This window comes from Rhinoraja longicauda, chromosome 23 (genome assembly GCF_053455715.1).
Source record: "Rhinoraja longicauda isolate Sanriku21f chromosome 23, sRhiLon1.1, whole genome shotgun sequence".
Lineage (NCBI taxonomy): Eukaryota > Metazoa > Chordata > Chondrichthyes > Rajiformes > Arhynchobatidae > Rhinoraja > Rhinoraja longicauda.
The window spans coordinates 4,209,169-4,224,740 of record NC_135975.1 but is presented as its reverse complement, the minus strand read 5'-3'; the positions used below and the strand labels follow the sequence as shown (position 1 = coordinate 4,224,740).

Genomic DNA, 15,572 nt, shown 5'->3' with positions numbered 1-15,572 from the left:
TCGGTTAATTGGCTTCAGTAAAAATGTAAATTGTCCCTAGTGGGTGTAGGATAGTGTTAGCGGGCGGGGATCGCTGATCGGCACGGACTCGGTGGGCCGAAGGGCCTGTTTCCGCGCTGTATCTCTAAACTAAACCAAACCAAGCTGAACTAAACAAAACTAAATGTTCACATCTGGTTAGGAAAACCTGATTGAATATTAACTTCATCATTAAGATAATGGTTATTCACCTTTACGTAGACTAATGTGTGTTTCTTTAAAATAAACATTTATTTTCTCGAGCTCATGCTGAGGCAATTGGTCAGTGCCTGGGAAATAATTGAGATGCCCACTAGCCAAGATAAATCATCGGCTTCCAGCAGAAGCATTTCTAGAAGGATGACATTTGTGAAAACAAATATTTTCAGCTGAGTTATTCCCACAGGACGTCCACACTTATTAAAGTCCTGAAACAAGGGGCAAGAACAAAATACATTGTCCATCAGCACGGTGTGTGTCGAACAGCGAAGCGTTTTGTTTTGGTTATCCAAAATAATTCATTCAATTACGATAAAAAAATAATACTTACAAAGCCAAACCATGGCAACACACCCATCACCAGAGTACAAAAATTGTCAAGTTATCCAAAACACTGCATTTTCAAATGACTGCCTTACAATCCTTAACGAGGGTACATTCCACCCCCCGCCGTGCCCAGCGGTCTCTGAAATAGGGTTGCCAACTGTCCCGTATTAGCCGGGACATCCCGTATTTTGGGCTAAATTGGTTTGTCCCATATCGGACCGGCCTTGTTCCGTATTAGGCCCGGATGGCGCTGTAGGCCTGGACACTGTAGGCCCGGATGGCGCTGTAGGCTCGGACACTGTAGGCCCGGACACTGTAGGCCCGGACACTGTAGGCCCGGACATTGTAGGCCCGGACAATGTAGGACAAGGCGACATCATCGTCCCGCGCCCCACGTGACCTCACCCAGCCAGTGGCCACGTGCTCCCGCTCCACCAGTGGCAGCCACTCAGGGCCGGGAGGCGGGTTGCTACGCAACCTCCGTTAGGCGAACACACTCGGCCCCGCTCTCCGAACACACTCCGTTAGCCTACACTGTCCCGGCCTACAGTGGCCCACGGGCCTAATACGGGACAGGAGCGGTCCCGTACGGGACAAACAAATTTAGCCCAAAATACGGGATGTCCCGGCTAATACGGGACAGTTGGCGACCCCAACAACCATTGATTTGACCCATGCAGGTTGAAGTGTACAACTCCATAAACAGGTGGTGTTACCTGCAGTGTAGTCTTGCGTGGTGTGGTTCCCTCCTGCTGTCTTGTCTACAGAGATGCTGGGGTGGTGTCCACAGTTACCCAGGCCCTGGTGGAACAACAGAAGAGGAGAAACTATTGTTTCGCTGTAAATTTACTGACACTTATTTTTTTGGTCCGTTTCAGTTTATTGTCAGTTGTACCGACATACAAGGAAAAGCTTTTGTTGAGCAGTAACCAGTCGGCTGAAAGACAATACACGATTACAATCGAGCCGTCAGCAGTGTACAGATGCATGATAAGGGAAGAATGTTTAGTGCGAGGTAAAGCCAGTAAAGTCCGGCTTCATAGAAACATAGAAACATAGAAACATAGAAAATAGGTGCAGGAGTAGGCCATTCGGCCCTTCGAGCCTGCACCGCCATTCAATATGATCATGGCTGATCATCCAACTCAGTATCCCGTACCTGCCTTCTCTCCATACCCCCTGATCCCTTTAGCCACAAGGGCCACATCTAACTCCCTCTTAAATATAGCCAAATAACTGGCCTCAACTACCTTCTGTGGCAGAGAATTCCACAGACTCACCACTCTCTGTGTGAAAAAAAACTTTCTCATCTCGGTCCTAAAAGACTTCCCCCTTATCCTTAAACTGTGACCCCTTGTTCTGGACTTCCCCAACATCGGGAACAATCTTCCTGCATCTAGCCTGTCCAAACCCTTAAGAATTTTGTACGTTTCTATAAGATCCCCCCTCCATCTTCCAAATTCCAGCGAGTACAAGCCGAGTCTATCCAGTCTTTCTTCATATGAAAGTCCTGCCATCCCAGGAATCAATCTGGACTATCTTCCATCAAGGATAGTCCGAGGGTCACCAATGAGGTAGATGTTAGTTCACCGACTGCCCCGGGAACAATTGGAGATCTTTCTCTTTGGCACCTGGTAATCCCTCTCAACCCCATTCTCCTGTCTTCTCCCCATAACCGTTTGACACCCGTACTAATCAAGAACATGTCAATCTCTGTTTTAAATCAACCTGTGCTTATAATCAATGCTGTCATTTTAATTTCTCAGTGGAAGTCCGTGAAAATTTTAATTAGAAACAAGGTGGAGCGTGAGTGTACAAATCTGGTTGGCAGCATTTAAACAGAGTTTAACAGATATTGTTTTTTATTTAAACATTTGCTTTCACCAACATCTACTATTTGGTATTTACGGTCGCTTTCTGTACACAAATTGCTGCTTTGTTCCTTCATTACAGTCAAAATTGGCACGGCGGTAGAGTTGCTGCCTCACAGCAGTAAAGGCACAGGTTCGATCCTGACTACGGGCGCTGTCTGTACGTAGTTTGCACTTTCCCCCAGTGACCTGCGTGGGTTTTCTCCGGGCGCTCCGGTTTCCTCCCGCACTCCAAAGGCGCGCAGCTCTGTAGGTTAATTTTGCCTCGGTAAAATTGTAGACTTTCCCTAGTGTGTGCAGGACAGTGTTAATGTGCGTGGATCGCTGGTCGGCACGGACTCGGCGGGCCGAAGGGCCTGTTTCTGCCCTGTACCTCTAAACTAAATGAATCTAAAACTAAATTGGCAAAGTTGGATCCCATATTCGGCAGGTAACTTCCTCTCAGCAACTTCTCATCGTCGGCTACAGACATCTGCTAGAACACAGAACAGTACAGCAGAGCAACAGGCCATTTGGCCCACAATGTCAGTGCCCAACATGATACCAAGACCCACTCTTCCTGCCTGTAATCCATATCCCTCCATTCTCTGCATATCAATGGTGCTTTCCTGTCAAATGTGCAAACGGCCAGTGAAATTCTTATTTTTAATTCAATGTGCCTATCCAAAAGTCTTTAAAATACCACCATTGTATATTCCTCAACTCCCACTCCCCACAGCGTGTTCCACGCACTCACCACCCTCTGTGTAAAAAAACTTGTCCTGCTCAGCTTAACAACTCTGCACCGAGTCTTATCGAAACGTATAAGATTATTAAGGGGTTGGACACGTTAGAGGCAGGAAACATGTTCCCAATGTTGGGGGAGTCCAGAACAAGGGGCCACAGTTTAAGAATAAGGGGTAGGCCGTTTAGAACAGAGATGAGTAAAAACTTTTTCAGTCAGAGAGTTGTGAATCTGTGGAATTCTCTGCCTCAGAAGGCAATGGAGGCCAATTCTCTGAATGCATTCAAGAGAGAGCTAGATAGAGCTCTTAAGGATAGCGGAGTCAGGGGGTATGGGGAGAAGGCAGGATCGGGGTACTGATTGAGAATGATCAGCCGTGATCACATTGAATGGCGGTGCTGGCTCGAAAGGCCGAATGGCCTCCTCCTGCACCTATTGTCTATTATCTATTGAGTCCGTGCCGACCAGCGATCTCTACCCCAAATGCTGGTGACAATTTACAATCTTAACCGATGCCAATTAACCTCTGAAACCTGCACGTCTTTGGAGTGTGGGAGGAAACCGGAGCACCCGGAGAAAACCCACGTGGTCCCAGGGAGAACGTACAAGCTCCTCGCCTGGATCCACCTATCATCTGTGTCAGGGGTTATGGGGAGAAAGCAGGAGAATAGGGTTAGGAGGGGTGAGATAGATCAGCCACGATTGAATGGCGGAGTAGACTCGATGGGCCGAATGGCCTAATTCTGCTCCTCGCGCATGACCTTATGACGTTATGACCCCATTTCCAGCTTTTTCCTCCCTACTGAAATCAAGGGTCCCAACCCCAAACGTCGCCTGTCCATGTCCTCCAGAGATGCTGCCTGACCCGCTGAGTTACTCCAGCACTCTGTGCCCTTTCATAGACATACAATGTGTGGGCTGCTGGCTATCCCAAACGCACCACTGTCTCTAGTCTACTGCTTGCAAAGGATGGCTGCCCTTTGACACAAGAGTCAGCAGGATAGAAATGTATTCTCTGTTGTACATGGCAAGCGCACTGCTTGGTGGCAAATGGACGCAGAACTCCACTGGTGAAATTCAAACTGAGTTTCAGAAACAGAGTTGAAAGGCCTGGATAGAGCAGATGTGGAGAGGATGTTTCCACTAGTGGGAGAGTCTAGGACCAGAGGGCACAGCCTCAGAATTAAAGGACGTTCCTTTAGGAAGACTAGGAGGAATTTCTTTACTCAGAGGGCGGTGAATCTGAATTCATTGCCACAGAAGGCCAAGTCAATGGATATATCAGGGAGAGGACTTTGCCAGATTCTTCATGAGGTTCTGCTGCAGTTGTACAGGGCCTTGGTGAGACCGCACCTGGAGTATTGTGTGCAGTTTTGGTCTCCTAATCTGAGGAAAGACATTCTAGCCTTAGAGGGAGTACAGAGAAGGTTCACCAGATTGATCCCTGGGATGGCAGGACTTTCATATGAAGAAAGACTGGATAGACTAGGCTTGTACTCGCTGGAAATTAGAAGACTGAGGGGGGATCTTATAGAAACATATAAAATTCTTAAGGGGTTGGAGAGGCTAGATGCGGGAAGATTGTTCCCGATGTTGGGGAAGTCCAGAACCAGGGGTCACAGTTTAAGGATAAGGGGGAAGTCTTTTAGGACCGAGATGAGAAAACATTTCTTCACACAGAGAGTGGTGAGTCTGTGGAATTCTCTGCTACAGAAGGTAGTTGAGGCCAGTTCATTGGCTATATTTAAGAGGGAGTTAGATGTGGCCCTTGTGGCTAAAGGGATCAGGGGGTATGGAGAGAAGGCAGGTACAGGTTACTGAGCTGGATGATCAGCCATGATCATATTGAATGGCGGTGCAGGCTCGAAGGGCCGAATGGCCTACTCCTGCACCTATTTTCTATGTTTCTATGTTTCTATGTTTCATTAGTACCATTGAATGGCGGAGTAGACTTGCCGGGCTGAATGGCCCAATTCTGCTCCTATCACTTATGAGTTTATGTTAATCTATCTTGTTCTTAGCCAGTAAAACGAAGGTTGAATTTCTAATCCAGTTTGCCCACTTTCCCTAAACTCTGCATGGCACAATGCGTATTAATAAGAGCAAGGCTTTGAATGATCTGGCAGGAGTGAAGAAAAGTTTGGAATTTTCTCCATTCGACACGCCAATATTACAGTTAAATCTTTCTCAAAATTGACGTCAATTCTGCCGTTGCCAATGTGAAATTTCCTGTGTAAATCATTTGCATATGGCTAAATGTTAAAAAACAGCAAAAATACATCAACGATTGGAGATTGAATAGTATGCAGGAGCATCTGTTAAACCCTTCGTTATTTTGTTATGCTCGCAACACGGACATAGTAATTACCCTGGGTAGACACAGAGTGCTGGAGTAACTCAGCGGGTCAGGCAGCACCTCTGGAGAACATGGATAAGTGACGTTTCAGGTCAGGACCCTTCTTCAGACTTAGACAATAGACAATAGGTGCAGGAGGAGGCCATTCGGCCCTTCGAGCCAGCACCACCATTCAATGTGATCATGGCTGATCATTCTCAATCAGTACCCCGTTCCTGCCTTTTCCCATACCCCCTGACTCCGCTATCCTTAAGAGCTCTATCAAGCTCTCTTTTGAATGCATTCAAAGAATTGGCCTCCACTGCCTTCTGAGGCAGAGAATTCCACAGATTCACAACTCTCTGACTGAAAAATGTTTCTCCTCATCTCCGTTCCAAATGGCCTACCCCTTATTCTTAAACTGCGGCCCCTGGTTCTGGACTTCCCCAACATTGGGAACATGTTTCCTGCCTCTAACGTGTCCAACCCGTTAATAATCTGACATGTTTCGATAAGATCCCCTCTCATCCTTCTAAATTCCAGTGTATACAAGCCTAGCCGCTCCAGTCGTTCAACATAGGACAGTCCCGCCATACCGGGAATTAACCTAGTAAACCTACGCTGCATGCCCTCAATAGACTTCAGTCGAGGGGGCAGAGAAACCAGAGAAAACTACCTCCACCGGCAGCTCGTTCCATACACCCACCACCCTTTGTGTGAGGAGGTTACCCCTCAGGTTCCTATTAAATATTTACACCCTCAACTTAAACCTATGTCCTCTGGTCCTCGATTCCCCTATTCTGGACAAGAGACTCTGTGCGCTTACCAAATCTATTCCTCTCATCATTTTGTACACCTCTAAAAGATCTCCCCTCACCCTCCTGCGCTCCAAGGAATAGAGTCCCAGCCTGCTCAACCTCTCCCTGTAGCTCAGGCCCTCGAGTCCTGGCAACATCCTCGTAAATCTTCTCCGCACCCTTTCCAGCTTGACAACTTCTTTCCTGTAACATGGTGGCCAAAACTGAACACAATACTCTAAATGTGGCCTCCCCAATGTCTTATACAACTGCAACATGACCTCCCAACTTCTATATTCAATACACTGACTGAAGAAGGCCAACGTGCCAAAAGCCTTTTTGACCACCCTATCTATCTGCGACGTTACTTTCAAGGAACCATGCACCTGCACTCCTAGATCCCTCTGCTCCACAACACTCCCCAGAGCCCTACCATTCAATGTGTAGGTCCTGCCCATGCTAGTCTTCCCGAAATGCAACCCCTCACATTTCTCTGTATTAAATTCCAACAACCATTCCTCAGCCCACATGGCCAATCGATCAAGATCCTGCTGCAATTTTGTACAACCACCTTCACTATCTACAATACCACACACCTTTGTGTCATCTGCAAACTTACTAATCTTGCCAAGTACTACTCAATTCTAGTTCTACTCAAAAGTCTGTCGTTTCTTTTTTTGCTCTGGTTTATTTTCACGCACATGTTTAGACCGTAATGTTGTATCCTTATTGTTTTGATGTGTTTATGCTTTATTCTTAATTGTTAACTGTATGTTTGTGTTGTCATTTGTGAGCGGAGCACCAAGGCACATTCCTTGTATGTGCACATACTTGGCCAATAAACTTGTTCATTCATTCATTCATTCATTCATTCATTCATTCATTCATTCATTCATTCATTCATTCATTCATTCATGTCCGTTCTCACCCAAATCATTGATGTAGATGACAAACAGCAGCGGGCCCAGCACCGAGCCCTGAGGCACACCACTAGTCACAGGCCTCCAGTCCAAAACACAACCTTCCACCATCACCTTCTGCTTCCTTCCATGAAGCCAATTTTCTATCTGTTCATCTGTCTCTCTTTGGATCCCATGCACTCTAAACTTCCAGAGCAGTATACCGTGCAGTAACTTGTCAAATGCCCTGCTGAAATCCCAATGTATATAAAGTCTACAGCAGGGCCCTCACCAATCTTTTTGGTCACCAAGCTCGAAAGTTTAGACTCTGCATGACTGGCTGATGACTAGGTTAATTCCCAGAATGGCGGGACTGTCATATGTTGAAAGACTGGAGCGACTAGGCTTGTATACACTGGAATTTAGAAGGATGAGAGGAGATCTTATCGAAACGTATAGGATTATTAAGGGGTTGGACACGTTAGAGGCAGGAAACATGTTCCCAATGTTGGTGGAGTCCAGAACAAGGGGCCACAGTTTAAGAATAAGGGGTCGGCCATTTAGAACTGAGATGAGGAAAAACTTCGATAAGATCCCCTCTCATCCTTCTAAATTCCAGTGTATACAAGCTTCCCCGAAGAGCGAAATCTAACTCTCTCTTGAAAACATCCAGTGAATCGGTCTCCACTGCCTTCTGTGGCAGAGAATTCCACAGATTCACAACTCACTGGGTGAAAAAAAATAACCCGAGAGAGATAAATATATACAGTATAACCTGAGGCCAATTAACAGACAAGTCAATAGACAATAGACAATAGACAATAGGTGCAGGAGGAGGCCATTCGGCCCTTCGAGCCAGCACCGCCATTCAATGTGATCATGGCTGATCATTCTCAATCAGTACCCCGTTCCTGCCTTCTCTCCATACCCCCTGACTCCGCTATCCTTAAGAGCTCTATCTAGCTCTCCACGGTTCTTTGGGATACGAGAGGAAACCGGAGCACCCGGAGGAAACCCACACGGTTGGATAGGAAAACGTTCAAACTCCACACAGTCAGCACCCGAGGTCGGGATCAAACCCGGGTCTCTGGCGCTGTGAGGCAGAGATCTCTACCAGGTACATCACTGGTCCCACCAGGTGGAATCAGGAATTAAAACACTAAAGCATATTGTCAGAAAGCCAGAGTTCAAGCATTGCAAATACTGTGCAGCGCGATAAACACAAGAAAAAAATGACTAAAAGCTGATTAAAAAAAATTTAGTGCCTCTACAAGGTACGGGGAAATCAGCAGGTCATCTGTCAACTCCACCAAAGAATTGTATTTAAGCATCAGTGAGGAGAGAGATGCAGAGAGAGAGAGAGAGAGAGAGAGAGAGAGAGAGAGAGAGAGAGAGAGAGAGAGAGAGAGAGAGAGAGAGAGAGAGAGAGAGAGAGAGAGAGAGAGAGAGAGAGAGAGAGAGAGAGAGAGAGAGAGAGAGAGAGAGAGAGAGAGAGAGAGAGAGACAGAAACAGAGAGAGAGAGAGATACAGAGAGAGAGAGAGAAACAGAAACAGAGAGAGAGAGAGAGATACCGAGAGAGAGAGAAAGAGAGTGAGAGAGATACAGTGTGAGAGAGAAACAGAAACAGAGAGAGAGAGAAAGATACAGAGAGAGAGAGAGACAGACGGAGATAGCGAGAGAGAGAGATAGAGAAATAGATACAGAGGGAGATTCAGGGAGATACAGAGCAAGGGAGTGATGGAGATACAGAGAGATACAGAGAGAGATGCAGAGATACAGAGAGAGAGAGAGAGATACAGAGAGATACAGAGAGATACAGAGATACAGAGATACAGAGATTGAGAGAGAGGGACAGAGACAGAGGGACAGAGAGAGAGAGAAGTAGATACAAAGGGAGATGCAGAGAGATACAGAGCAAGAGAATGATGGAGATACAGAGAGAGATAGAGAGATAGAGAGATAGAGAGAGAGAGAGAGAGACAGAGAGAGAGAGAGAGAGAGAGAGAGAGAGAGAGAGAGAGAGAGAGAGAGAGAGAGAGAGAGATAATCCAGAGAGATTCACAGAGACAGAGTGAGAGAGAGAGAGAGAGAGAGAGAGAGAGAGAGAGAGAGAGAGAGAGAGAATCCAGAGAGATTCACAGAGACAGAGTGAGAGAGAGAGAGAGAGAGAGAGAGAGAGAGAGAGAGAGATACAGAGAGATAGAGTGAGATATATATAAAAATATAATGAGATATATAAAGAGATATAGAGAACTATATATATATATATAGAGAGAGAATAAACTCCAATACCCCAAACCTCCCAGCAAGTGGTGTAAAATCTAACTGACAGTCACCATAGCAACGCAGACCAGAAAGAGTGAGCCACCAGCCTATAAACTCCAGAGAGAGAGAGCTTTCTTAATTGGAAGGGCCTTTAGCCTATTTCTCAACGCAGAAGAAGATTATTAAATTCTGCTGCTGATGGATGGAGTTTGGCAGAGACCATATTGTCCTGCTTTGTGGATCACCCGCTGCGATATTCACTTACAGCGCGGCAACACCTCGGGTCCAGCAGCGTTTGGAGAACGTTTCATCCCTAACCAGTCAGGGGAAGGGCCTCGACCCGAAACATCGCCCGTTCCTTCTCCCCAGAGATGCTGCCTGACCCGCTGAGTTACTCCGGCATTTTGTGTCTTGCTTCGGTTTACATAGAAACACAGAAACTGAGAAAATAGGTGCAGGAGGAGGCCATTCGGCCCTTCGAGCCAGCACCGACCGCCATTCATACAAGGAACGTGTCTAAGTGCTTTGCTCGCAAGTAACAACATGACATACAGTAAACAATTAAGAATAAAACATAGAAACATAGAAGGCATTCTCCAAAGACATACAGGTATGTAGGTTAATTGGCTGGGTAAATGTAAAAATTGTCCCTAGTGGGTGTAGGATAGTGTTAATGTGCGGGGATCGCTGGGCGGCACGGACTTGGAGGGCCGAAAAGGCCTGTTTCCGGCTGTATATATATGATATGATATGATAAAATGCTGGAGTAACTCAGCAGGTCAGGCAGCATCTCAGGAGAGAAGGAATGGGTGACGTTTCGGGTCGAGACCCTTCTTCAGTCTGAATTTTGTGAATGAATGCCTTCGATTTGTACCAGCATCTGCAGTTATTTTCTTTGTAGAAACATAGAAAATAGGTTCAGGACGAGGCCATTTGGCCCTTCGAGCCAGCACCGCCATTCATTGTGATCATGGCTGATCATCCACAATCAGTAACCCGTGCCTGCCTTCTCCCCTCACCCCTTGATTCCACTAGCCCTTAGAGCTCTATCTAACTCTCTTTTTAAATCCATCCAGTGAATTGGCCTCCACTGCCCTCTGTGGCAGAGAATTCCACATATTCACAACTCTCTAAGTTTTTTTCTCACCTCAGTTTTAAATGGCCTCCCCTTTATTCTTAGACTGTGTGTGTGGCCCCTGGTTCTGGACTCCCCCGACATTGGGAACATTTTCCCTGCATCTAGCTTGTCCAGTCCTTTTATAAACCAGCATCTGCAGTTCCTTCCTGCACAGTCTTTGAGGAGAGGTTCAAGCTGAAGGATCCACAGTCTGGCTCAGCGGTATTTTCAACCTAATGCCGGCATATCGTTCGATGGCACGTGCCAACAACGGCAAAACCATCACCATAATCCCAACTATCAGGCAACTGAACCATCCTCCCGCAACCAGAGAGAGGTCCTGGTCTACTAGCGACCTCATTGGTGACCCTCGGACTATCTTTGACTTTACTGGCTTTACCTCGCACTCAGCTTTATTCACTCATCACGTATCTGTACACTGTGAACGGCTCGATTGTAAATCCTGTATTGTCTTGCCGCTAACTGGACAGCACGCAACAAAAGCTTTTCACTGTACCTCGGTACACGTGACAATGAAATATACTGACACGGCACCTTCTTCAGCATTGTGACACTCATGGGCAGCAAAATGAGTGCATACGTTCCAGGGGCAGCATTAGGCCATTCGGCCCTTCAAGTCTACTCCGCCATTCAATCATGGCTGATCTATCTTTCCCTCTCAACCCCATTCTCCTGCCTTGTCCCCATAACCCCTGATAACCGTACTAATCAATAATCTATCAATCGACACCTTTAAAATATCCATTGGCGTCCTCCGCAGCCTTCTGTGGCAATGAATTCCACAGATTCATCACCCTCTGACTGAAGAAATTCCTCCTCATCTCCTTTCTAAATGTATGTCCTTCAATTCTGGGTCTATGGTCTCTGATACTAGACTCTCCCACTAGTGGAAACATCCTCTCCACATCAATAGACAATAGACAATAGGTGCAGGAGGAGGCTATTCAGGCCTTCTAGCCAGCACCGCCATTCAATGTGATCATGGCTGATCATTCTCAATCAGTACCCCGTTCCTGCCTTCTCCCCATACCTCCTGACTCCGCTACCCTTAAGAGCTCTATCTAGCTCTCTCTTGAACGCACCCACTCTATCCAGGCCTTTCACTATCAGTAAGTTTCAATGAGGTCCCCTCCTCATCCTTCTAAACTCCAGCGAGTACAGGCCCAGTGCTGACAAACGCTCATCATACATTAACCCACTCATTCCTGGGATCATTCTTGTAAACCTCCTCTGGACCCTCTCCAGAGCCAACACATCCTTCCACAGATATGGGGCCCAAAACTGCTCACAATACTCCAAATGCGGTCTGACCAGTGCCCTCTAAAGCCTCAGTTATGTTGGTTGCAGCAACCTCTAAAATAAATTAATTTTATTGCAAACTTAAGCCTTCGCTAAATTTATCAACAGGATAATGTAGATTGCCGAGGCAGGATAAGAGAATTATGGACACAGCCCAGACCATCACACAAAACAACCTCCCTTCCATCGACTCCATCTACACCTCACGCTGCCTCGGCAAGGCCAGCAGCATAATCAAGGACCAGTCTCACCCCGGCCACTCCCTCTTCTCCCCTCTCCCATCGGGCAAAATGTACAGAAGTGTGAAAACGCACACCTCCAGATTCAGGGACAGTTTCTTCCCAGCTGTTATCAGGCAACTGAACCATCCTACCACAACCAGAGAGCTGCCGGAACGACTATCAGTATAAGAAAATAACTGCAGATGCTGGTACAAATCGAAGGTATTTATTCACAAAATGCTGGTGTAACTCAGCAGGTCAGGCAGCATCTCAGGAGAGAAGGAATGGGTGACGTTTTCGGGTCGAGACCCTTCTTCAGACTGTATGTCCTTCAATTCTGGGTCTATGGTCTCTGATACTAGACTCTCCCACTAGTGGAAACATCCTCTCCACATCAATAGACAATAGACTGAAGAAGGGTCTCGACCCGAAACGTCACCCATTCCTTCTCTCCTGAGATGCTGCCTGACCTGCTGAGTTACTCCAGTATTTTGTGAATAAATGAACGACTATCAGCCTCATTGGTGACCCTCGCTCGGGCTTTGATCGGACTTTATCTTGCACTAAAGGTCACGCACGTTATTCCCTTTATCATGTATCTGTACACTGTGAACGGCTGGATTGTACTCATGTGTTGTCTTTCCGCTGACTGGTTAGCACGCAACAAGAGCGTTTCACGGTACCTCGGTACACGTGGCAATAATTAGAACTCAAACTCACGCAGGTGGACGGTAATTGCCCATTCTAGGTCCAGGGGGCAATCATTTAGGGGGCAAGTGTGTAAGATCGGCTTCCCTGGAGAGTGCTGGAGATACAAAAGGCACTCTGACAACAATCTTGTAAAACGTAAACAATCTTTCACAAACCTCAAGGCTGACACCACTGAGACCAGCTTTTTATTTCCAGGCGTCTTTAACCCTGTGAGTCCCATTCCCACCTACACTTCCCGCCCTCTGCAAAGGTAGGATTTTGAACTGACGTTTCAAACGACATTTCCGCTGGCGCGGGCGGCACGGTGGCGCAGGGGTAGAGTCACTGCCTTAGAGCGCTTGCAGCGCCGGAGACCCGGGTTCGATCCCGACCACGGGTGCTGTCTGTACGGAGTTTGCACTTTCCCTATTTTCTATGTTTCTATCTGAGCTGGATGATCAGCCATGATCATATTGAATGGCGGTGCAGGCTCGAAGGGCCGAATGGCCTACTCCTGCACCTATTTTCTATGTTTTCTATGTTTCTCCCCGTGACCTGCGTGGGTGTTCCTCCGAGATCTTCGGTTTCCTCCCACACTCCAAAGACGTGCAGGTATGTAGGTTAATTGGCTTGGTATAATTGTAAATTATCCCTTTGGTGTGTAAGATTTAGATTTAGATTTTTAGATTTAGAGATACAGCGCGAAAACAGGCCCTTCGGCCCACCGAGTCCGCGCCGCCCAGCGATCCCCGCACACTAACACTATCCTACACCCACTAGGGACAATTTTCACATTTTACCCAGTCAATTAACCTACATACCTGTACGTCTTTGGAGTGTGGGAGGAAACCGAACATCTCGGAGAAAACCCACCCAGGATACTGTTAATGTGCGGGGATCGCTGGTCGGCGATGACCCGATGGGCCGAAGGGCCTGTTTCCACGCTGTATCTCTAAAACAAACAAAATATTTCAGGCCTCTGAATACTAGTGTGGTGAATTAACCTGTCTATTACTCAATAGACAATAGACAATAGGTGCAGGAGGAGGCCATTGAGCCCTTTGAGCCAGCACCACCATTCAATGTGATCATGGCTGATCATTCTCAATCAGTACCCCGTTCCTGCCTTCTCCCCCATACCCCCTGACTCTGCTATCCTTAAGAGCTCTATCTAGCTCCCTCTATTAAGTGGAGAAGGGGGATCACTGGGCAGAAGACAGACACAAAAAGCTAGAGGAACTCAGGAGGACAGGCAACATCTCCGAAGAAAATGGATAGGTGACATTTTGGGTCAAGACCCTTCTTCAGACTGAGAGTCAGGGGAAAGGGAAAACGAGAGATGTAGACGGTGATGTAGAGAGATATAGAACAAACGAATGAAAGACGTACAAAAAGGTACCAATGATGAAGGAAACAGGCCATTGTTAGCTGTGGGCTAGGTGAAAATGAGTTACAGACAATGAAACTCAACAAGACGACTTTGAAACAAGTACAATAACTAGGTGGGGAATAGACGGAGAGAGAGAAGGGGGATTCAAGTGTTACTTGAAGTTGGAGAAACCAATATTCATACCGCTGGGTTGTAAGGTGCCCAAGCAAAATATGAGGTGCTGTTCCACCCATTTGAGCTGGGCCTCACTCTGACAATGGAGGAGGCCCAGGACAGAAAGGCCAGTGGGAATGGGAGGGGGGAGTTAAAGTGTTTGGGAGATCAGGTACGTCCAGGCGGACTGAGCGAAGGTATTCAGCGAAACGATCGCGCAGTCTATGTTTGGTCTCGCCGATGTATAAGAGTCCACATCTTGAACAACGGATACAGTCACTGGGCAAGATATCTGGAAAGGAATTTGGAAATATATCTGCCTCTTGTTGACATATTCTGCGGTGCTGCTGCCAGTAAGAACGTCCTTGTTCCATCGGGGACCGATGACAATAAAACACTCATGACTCTTGTCCTCCTGGGCTTTACGTGGCTCTGTGTTGAATCACATTTGATAACTGTGGCACGGTGGTGCAGTGGTAGAGTCGCTGCCTTACAGCGCTATGGACCCGGGTTCGATCCTGTCTATGGGCTCAGTTTGTACGTTCTACCCTCGACCGCGTGATTTTCCAAAGACACAGAGGTTTGTCGGTTAATTGGCTTCAGTAAAAATTGTGAATTGTCCCTTGCGTGCAGGATAGTGCTAGTGTACGGGGGGATCGCTGGTCGCCGCGGACTTGGTGGGCCGAAGGACCTGTTTCCACGCTGTATCTCTAAGCTAGGCTCGAAACTAAATTAAAGATAGTGAAGATGGTTGTGTAAAAATTGCAGCAGGATCTTGATCAATTGGCCAAGTGGGCTGAGGAATGGTTGATGGAAATTAATGCCAAAAAAGTGAGTCGTTGCATTTTCAATAGACAATAGACAATAGGTGCAGGAGGAGGCCATTCGGCCCTTCGAGCCAGCATTGCCATTCAATGTGATCATGGCTGATCATTCTGATCATTTCGGAAGTCTAACATGGGCAGGACCTACACAGTGAATGGTAGGGGTCTGGGTAGTGTTGTAGAGCAGAGGGATCTAGGAGTGCAGGTGCATAGTTCCCTGAAGGTGGAGTCACAGGTAGGTGGACAGGTGGTCAAAAAGGCTTTTGGCACGTTGGCATTCATCAGTCAGAGTATTGAGTATAAAAGTTGGGAGGTTTTGTTGCAGTTGTATAAGACGTTGGTGAGGCCACACTTAGAGTATTGTGTTCAGTTCAGGACATCATGTTATAGGAAAGATGTT

At 46.9% G+C, this 15,572-nt stretch overlaps 1 protein-coding gene across 3 annotated transcripts in view; it reads right to left on the bottom strand.

The window, feature by feature from the left end:
- Positions 1-15,572, bottom strand: part of celf2 (cugbp, Elav-like family member 2) — a 714,069-nt gene that overhangs the window by 654,403 nt on the left and 44,094 nt on the right. Inside the window, exons 1-2 of one of the 3 annotated variants that reach the window (XM_078419504.1) lie at positions 13,627-13,663; positions 1,281-1,365 (exon numbers count right to left, since the gene is read on the bottom strand). The exons of 1 other annotated variant lie outside the window; for it this stretch is intronic. The gene's annotated coding sequence lies outside the window, so the exon portion shown is untranslated. Of the gene's footprint in view, positions 1-1,280; positions 1,366-13,626; positions 13,664-15,572 lie in introns of those variants that run through there. One more of the 3 variants, XM_078419503.1, reaches the window with a different exon arrangement.